The sequence below is a fragment of the Helianthus annuus genome, chromosome 15 (assembly GCF_002127325.2).
Source record: "Helianthus annuus cultivar XRQ/B chromosome 15, HanXRQr2.0-SUNRISE, whole genome shotgun sequence".
Classification (NCBI taxonomy): domain Eukaryota; kingdom Viridiplantae; phylum Streptophyta; class Magnoliopsida; order Asterales; family Asteraceae; genus Helianthus; species Helianthus annuus.
This window is the reverse complement of record NC_035447.2, coordinates 32,035,892-32,044,991: the sequence shown is the minus strand read 5'-3', so window position 1 is coordinate 32,044,991 and position 9,100 is coordinate 32,035,892.

Sequence of the window (9,100 nt, the reverse complement as noted above, 5' to 3'; positions counted from 1 at the left end):
GTATATGTAGTCATAATTATATGTTGTTTGTCGTATACTTTACAAAAACCATTAAATAATGACAAGGGTGTTACAACTTAGAATATGAATTTGGTAATATAAAAGAAAGTGGTTAAATTTCAAACGTCAGCTAAAGTTCACGTTTTGTTTTAGAAATGATTTTTTACCTATGTTATCTTTTCTTTTTACAAGTTAAAAGATTGTATTTTAAATTTTGAGTTTTTAAGTTTTAAATGTTGGTGTGTTTAGATGCACACGTTACTTTGAGTTAGATAGTTTAACAAGTTTACAAATACATTTTGAATTTTGTATACTAAGTAGTATAAATGTAATTAAAAAAAATAAAAAAAACATATCATTTCTCAACACCGCGAAATTCGCGGGTATTATCACTAGTACTAGCATGAATTTCTAACATGATACGGACCTGAGATGGAATTTACAGGTTTGAGTTTAGAATAAACAGGTTTAGTTTACTTTTAGGTCCTACGTCCCGCTTGCAATATGCGCATATAATGTATATATGTGTGGATCCTCGGGGGCAAAAGTGAAAGTGCATTAATTTTAACGTTGTTTTACTAATTTCATAATAACGTTAAAAGCGGGGGACATTTAATCGTGCATCATGTGCTGGCATTGATAGTAGAAAGACAAGGAGGTACATGTACTAATCGGCCTTTGTCCCAATCGCTGAGTGTCATGTGCCTTAGGTCCAAGGCTCGATGCAAAACTACTATCGAGTCGAGGGTCTCACTGGAAGCATCATCTTTATTCCTACGAGGTAGAGATAAGGCCGTGTACATCTTACCCTCCTCAGACCATACCTTAGCTTTGCTATTGATGAGATTTAATGAGTATGATGATGAGTTTAATTTTAGGTCCAACTCACGAACCCGTTTAGCTAAATAGGTCGGGTTCGTGACAACCTAACGAGTTTGTGTGATTAATATATTAACTAGTGTAATATTTTGGGCCAAAATCTAAAACTTATAAAATAAATTGATATGAAATCTTATGATTAAAATGTACCTAGCCAATGATCTCTAGATCAAGTGGTGGAAGACTTGCATTTCTCTTGAGAGATGCAAGTTCAACTCCCACTTGGTGCAGAGTGAGGCACTGGTGGGCAATGATAGGAGATCCAGGGAAACCTGGGTTGGATCCTTGAGCCAAACGGGTTTTACCGGTAATTTCACTGACGTGCCTACGGGCGGGTGGGTTACCGGGTTTTCCCCGGAATTGGTGGTGGACTCGGGTTACTCTCGGAGTACTCCGTTTGTCCAGTGGGTGCCCCGAAAGTTCTCGGGATTGATTCTGTTGGCCGTTCAAAAAAAATGTACCTATCTATATCTTATACTAAAGCAAAATAATGTTGACTTTTTGACCTTGATGTGGCATATCTCTTTAGCCAAAGAATTATTATTTGCGCGCCAATTGTATTTCCTTCTTCCTACCTACGTTCTTCTTCAATTAGGAAACCTAATTAATTCTCTCAATCATCAGTTGAAATCATTCTCCAGGCAAATTGATTTCAATTTTACATCACACATTCAATTTTACAAACCCTAAATCTCATCTACGGCTTCATCTCTAGCGATTGTACCTGGCCATACCCACTCCAGAAATCCCTAAATCTCAAGCATTCAAACTCTCATCTAGGTATGTTTTCTTTGATTTTTTTTTATGTAATTCGATAATCGTTTGATTTTTCACTTTAATCAATGTTTAATATGTTAATCATTGATATAGATATAGAATTGTCGAACCGGTTGTGATTTTGTCGCTCAATCCAACCAGGTAATATTTCTAAAAGAGCTTCGATTTTCAAATGGGTTACGTGTCTAATTTTCTGTAAGTTTACATCATCCTCTTCGATTAATTTTGATTTCGATTGGTTGGAATTACAGAAAACTTCAAATAGAGCTCGTCGGAGAGTTCAGAGACGGGACAGTGGCCGGAGGACGGACGGTGGTGCTCGGAGTAAAGCTAGATGAGCAGAGCAGGGTGAGGAACTTGACGAACGGTGCTACCGTTGTTTGAAGATTTAATTAGAACAGTTAAGTGCTCGATCACATACATGATTTAACAATGATTTTTGTGATTATTGGAGACCCTAAATTGTAACCAGTGGAATTGAATCCAGGTATGTTTATTGTTTTTTACATTGATTATTCAAGCTCAATTTTTTTCCTCCTTACACCCGTTTTCCCCCTTTTATTTCATCTCCCACATTCACAAACCCTAATATATGCAATGGGTATGTCTTTTTAGCTTCGAAACAGGATTAAATTTGTGAAATGTTTGTGATTTTTATGGTTTTCTGGTGAATTTTTTCTAACCTCAGAAATGCATGTCTGCCACTGTTGTCCCATAAAATAGCAATAAGTTTATGTTTTTACTGACATGGGTTTTCTTTTAGATTGAGCAAGAAGGTATCTTTTATGTTGCAGGATATGCATACACACCAAAGGTATTGCATTCCAATTGGCAAATATGCTGCCTTTTTTGTTATAATGTTATGAAATAATTTGTGGGTCGTTTTTTAATTGATAGGAAAATAGCTTTAAAAGTAGAAAATTGAAGAGGATTTAGGTTAAAAGATATGTTTTGGTGTGTGTTTGTTGCTGTAGGAAGGTTCAACTGTGCCGGCGAACTGATTGAAAAGAGGCAAACTGATTGAAAAGGTTTTCCGGCGAAGCAACTGGCGCCCTCAGCAGGTACGACCACTGATTTGGTGAAATTGTCTGCATCTATGCTTTTTCATCTAAATCGATTAGTTTGTATATACCTTTCTTCCGATCTACCACATTTTCTTGTATGATCAATTCGATTAATTATATTGTTTTGTTTATTCAATGCATGAGTGCTTCTGGGATAATTTTCATGTCTACAGAGAAAAAGAGGATGACAACAATAGCACACCTTTAATTTCCATTTTGTCTTCAAATATAAAATTGACGTGTTTGTTACTAATATATCACAAATATATGTTTTAAATTGTGATACAGGAACATTGCTCTGATTATTGTTCGAAAACATTTAGATTTTAACTGAATATAATACCCACTTGCTATATTCTCTTTTTCTATCATCAATGGAGACAATATCTTTATTTGTTATTCTTTACGGGAAATTTCTACACTAAGTTATTTGTTTTTCACTCCAGGAAATAGCAGACACGCCATGTTTTGTTTTCCTCTGGGTTGGTGATAGAGTTGACCTTGAACAGGGTCGATAATGTCTAAAGAAGGTATAGACGGTGCCGAAACTGCACCTTTTACAACTCTTTTTTATTATTTGAATCCACTAGCGAATGTCAAACTTCAATCATATTTTTTCATTGCATTAGTGTAGTGGGGGATCCGTAGGTGTGAGGATATATATCTTTGGTGAAGACCAATAAAACCACTACAACACCTTGATTGCGCCATGTTTCACATACTTTATTTCAGCGCTCAAAGGTTGGTTATTCTTTTTTTATTTTCCCCTTTTCGCCTTCAAGTGACACCAAAGTTATATCTATATAAAATATTGATTGTAAATTTATCTGTTATATTTGTTAAGGAGCACTGTTTGATGGGCATAATAGGAACTGTTATGCGAACTGATGGCCACATAATGCATGCCAACGTTGATTCAGTACTTGAATCTGAAACATTTACCATGGAGGAAGATCTGGTAATAAAGTTAAACTGATGTTCCTTCTTACTTGGATTTGTTTTCATCCGGGCTACGTAAACGCTCTGGTGTTCTTCTTTATGGTCCTTCTGGTACCGGGAAGGTATTACATACCGTTTAAATCATTTAATATTTCTCAGCATATTGTCGTTATTGTTATATTGTCTGCTATATCCATCTAAAACATATGTTGCTTTCATATACTTTGTTGGCAAACGTTGTTGCAACCGAATGTTCTCTTAATTTTCTAAGTGTTAAAGGGCCTGAATTGATCAACATGTACATAGGAGAATCAGAGAAAAATGTAAGAGACACATTTCAGAAGGTACGTTGTCATATCCTATCCTATCATATCCACTCCATAGTGCACTCATTTTTTTCTTGGTTTGTTAAAATGTTCATGGCATGAGAATGGGCTGATTTGTAGGCCCGCACAGCCTGCCCGTGTGTCATCTTCTTTGATGAGTTGGATTCTCTAGCTCCAGCCCGAGGTGCTTCTGGTGATTTTGGGGGAGTTATGGACCATGTCGTTTCTCAGGTATCATTGTTTAAAATATATTATAGTTATGACCCGCCCATCTTGACATTCATTTTGTTGGTGAATGTTCATCTTTCATGTGTTCGGCACATTAGGCTACTATGTCCAATATAATATACTGAAATTGTCATTCCATGTACACTTATATACTTATTTCATGTTCCATAATTCATTTTGACATCTAAATTCATAATTATGTGATAAGATATACTCATGGTTTAAAAAAAACGCTTGAGGCATCCATTTTGAGGCGCGCCTCGAGGTGGAACGGTAATATATTATATATGAGGCGGCGCCTCAATGCTAGGTTTTATACGTACGGCTCAGTGGTTTAGTGGTTTGAGGCACACGTTTCGTTTTGTGGTGGGACGGTATTGTAGAGGCGTATATTTCTATATTAGGCGGGATAATGGGTTCATAATTTTTTTAAGGTCCCACGGATGTTGAATTGGTAATCCACTTCTACAAAAACTTTAATTTTCTTTTTGTATCTGTCACACCCCAACCGATGGCGGAAACATCGGAGTGAGACGAAATAGATTGCAAGAGTCTTCATAACACTAATTGTGACGAGTATTTAATAATTACTTTTTACATCGTTTGAACTAGAAATGCCACAAGTTTGAAATAAATAAAATACAAGTATTCAAGTAATTAAGTTTCATTTCATTGATTAATGGTCTCATACAAAGATTGGAAACAAAATACATTTTTGAAAATAAAATACATTACAACTGGTATTAGAATTTAAATGCGTTTCTAGGCAATCCTACTAGATTCCTTGTATCATCCAAATCCTGCAATACATGTTAAAGCATAGATCAATACAAATAGTATTGGCGAGCATACAAGTTTGATTATAAGTATAAAAATGTTTTAAACAGATTTTTCATGGCAATAACTAAGTATAAGCATATAAATTTAAACACGTATGATTGCAAGTATAACACGTAGGAGCATATATAGAGATTATTTGTATAAAATTTTAGCATGTATGTGTATTTGATTCAAAGTACATGTATTGCATCCCAAAAGTAATAAAGTGTAAAAAGGGACCGAGTATGCTCACATTGGTTGCGTATATGAATTCCTTGTGATTAAGCACACGAGTAAGGATTGAGAATCCAAAGGAAACGAACAGATATCCTAGATAGGAAGATACCACACACGTGAAAGATCTAAATAACATTTAAGTTAAATAATATTCCCATTATTTATGGTTTGCAATTAACTATTTAGATGTAATAATTTAATGATTTATTTATGTTAATATGAATTATTAATTAAAAGGTATTAAAACGAATTAACAATTTAAATGGTAAAAAAATTAAAAGAAAGAAGTGTTAAGAAAAATAATAAAGACTGTATATATATGTGACTTTTAAAGGTCTTTAAAAAAATGAATTGTAAAATACTAAGCAAAAGAAATCGGCCAAAACAACCCTCAATTAGTATTTTACTATAGTCTCTGGTTAAAAGTTATATTTATTTAATGATAAGTCATCTTCTCCATACTAGCTAATCCAATCAAACCCACTATGTTCATTAATTTGTTCCCCCCCCCCCTTTTTTTTAGAAACAGACCCAAACCAAACACATCATATATGTGGCGTAGATGCATAGCAACATCCCACAAAATGACTTCCATTAAAATGGTAAGTTGTTCATGTTGTTTTTTTTTAATCAAATATTATGCCATATTGTTGTTTCATCTTCTTTGTTATAAATCAAACCAAAACTAAACTCACTGTTAACATGTTCTAAAATTTATGGTAATTATCAATTGCTCGACATTCTATTAGATTCGTGTGTAGCGATTTAAAACGGAAAGAAACAAGAAAAATTATATCGAAACGAAAAGGATTTACGAAAGAAGTATACCGAACGAGTTGAAAAGCAATCCCCGTCGCGGTGTCCGTAGGCCTTCGATTGGTTTTCGACGAGAGCTCCAAACTCAGACGAACCTGAACTGGAACCGGGATTCGAACTAAACCGACGTCGACCGGAACTTGAACCCGAGACCGGAAACTGAACCGATCCGAGACCAGACCCTTGCTGCTAAACCAACCCGGACCTGCCCCGAAACAAACCGAGTCTCCGCCACTGAAACGTGGCTATCGCCGCCGTCGGACCCACTGCCGTTGGCCGCCGTCTTCTTCTCACCTCGTTCACCGCGTCTCTCTCTCTCGTATGTGTAACCGCCGCCGTGCACCATCATCGCCGCCGCTGCAAACGATGGTGGTGGTGGCCGTTCATCGAGGATTAACAGGGGAAATAGATGGCTGAGTGATGGTTGATCTAAGGCTTTTGGTGTGTGTATGCTGTAGTATAGTTCGAGAGGGAGGGGAGAGTGAAGGAGGGTCTGATGAGGTTTGATTTGTGAAGAAGATGGAGGTGTTGTTAAGATGTAGAAGAAGAAGTGAAATAGGTGGGAACTCAAGTGTGGGTGTTGGTATGTGCGGCTGATTCAAGATAAGAAGGATGTTTAGGGTTTGCAACTTATAACAAAAGGTATTAATAGTTAGGTTTTTAAATCGGGCTTGGGCCCAGGCCCACAAACCCGCTTCGCGCGACCCGATACAGTTCTGAAGCCCGATTTCACAACTGAACGTCGTGAAATATCGTAGGATATTATTTTTAGGTTCAAAAATACGCCAATGATGTCGAAGATGAGTGCGTGACGCGTTCGTTGTCGTTTGCGTTAAAAGCGCGTAAAAATGCGTCGTTTGACGTTTTTATTCCGTTTTTCAGTCTGATTTTCTAAAAATAGAAAACGAACTTGAATTTTCTAAAAATATAAAAGTACGAAAATACGAGGCGTTACAGTCTCCCCTACTTTAGGAAATTTCGTCCCGAAATTTATTCAAGAAGAAGACCTTGTGGAAAGATGGCAGTTTCGAAGTGTGTTTTGGGTATAACCGAGAAATACGTGGTGTGTGATTAAAGTTTGTATTCAATGAGGCATGGGGAAACATCGCATTTCTCATGGCACGTTCTTACGAAAGTTTGGTAATATGGTTGGAACACTTATATATAGGAAGTACCAGCGGTGTATCCACCATGTTCATACAATATTACGTCGGTCGCGTATTCGGTGTCATGTTACGTTCTGTATCCTATCATACACAGTAGTACACTCCATGATTCTCATGCGCCTATCACTATAATCCCGTGTGCACCCGCGTTTATACTGATCGTCGTATGATCCACATAGCTTGTACTAGTTGCATATGAATTAGGGTATACATAAATTTTGAAAATAAGAACGAGTACGTATAGGAATGTCGTATGTAAGCATGGTTGGTATTTAAGTATGAGAGAGGTTATAAGTATGAGTATGATTAAATCATTGAATAGTCTACATGAGATATTTAGTTAACTAGATTAACGCATTACTGGCATGTGATCTCACTGGTCAAACCATTGTGTCCGCAAGTATGTATGAATGTCTTAACATGACCGCAAGTCCATGCGGCGGGCGTTACTCCTATAGCGCTACACAAGCGCTATATATGTTAAGGTGAGGCTTCATCCGAAGTTAATGACAAAATGTCAACCCAACGTTTAACGCAAGCGTCATCTAATCATAGCACATGTCATCATTTCGTTGCTATGAAAAGATCCGTAAATGTTTAACTTAACATGACCCCAAGTCCATGAGGCGGTGCGCTACTCCTATAGTGCTTCACAACACTATATATGTTAAGGTGAGGCTCGAACAAATCGAACCAACGTGTCCGCTAGTTTCATCTCTATAGCACATGTCATCATTTCGTTGCTATAAAGACCGTAAAAGTTTAACTTAACGTAACCACAAGTCTACGGGCGGTGCGCTACTCCTATAGTGCCTCACAAGCACTATATACGTTAAGGTGTGGCTTCTTACGAAGCTAATGACCAGTTCATCACATAAAGAATGTCCAGTAATCCTGAATCAAGTGTAACGTATCAGTATGTGTGTATTAATTTAATGTGTAAAACGATGATTAGGTAACAAGTATTAAATCGCATAAAAGTTAAGTTAATATAAAAGAGAGGCTTGATAAGTATTGGAGTGCTTCGGGTTTAGAAACTTCGACTAATCCAAAGTGAATCGCAAGTCCTTCCGAATTAGGGAGACATGCTTTGGCCTAATAGGTATAATACTCTCGTCGCCAGGCGATGAATGGTATTTTACCATTCCAGTTAGTACATGTCCCTAATTTGATCGAAAATACGAAACTTTGGCGAGATTGAAAATCGTAGAGCGGGACCAGTCACCAAGGTGTGGATATCAATCCTAGCTTGACAATTTCGTCCCCAAAATGTGGTTTATTGAACGAAACAAGATAAAATCTCGACTCGTCAATAAGGAACCACTAGAGTATGAAATGGAAATTCCCACCAAGATACGGATATCATTCCCGACTTGATGGTGAAATTTCGTGCAAAATAACATGTAAGGTGGATTGAAATTCGTCACCAAAGGCAGGAATCACCTCTATTTTAGTGAGTCGTTTCGATTGTGGAATATGAGTATCTTCAAGTATGTATTGTGTTAAATGTTTTAGAAAAAAAACATATTGTATATTTAGACAAAAGAAAAGGTAGAAGCAAAGAATCACATACTAAGAAAGAATAAAGAATGGTCAAGTTTTGGTACTTAGACTATAGACCAGGTCGAACACAGCAATTCTACCTAATTCTCTATAGTTATGGCTCTGATACCAATCTGTCACACCCCAACCGATGGCGGAAACATCGGAGTGAGACGAAATAGATTGCAAGAGTCTTCATAACACTAATTGTGATGAGTATTTAATAATTACTTTTTACGTCGTTTGAACTAGAAATACCATAAGTTTGAAATAAATAAAATACAACAAGTATTCAAGTAATTAAGTT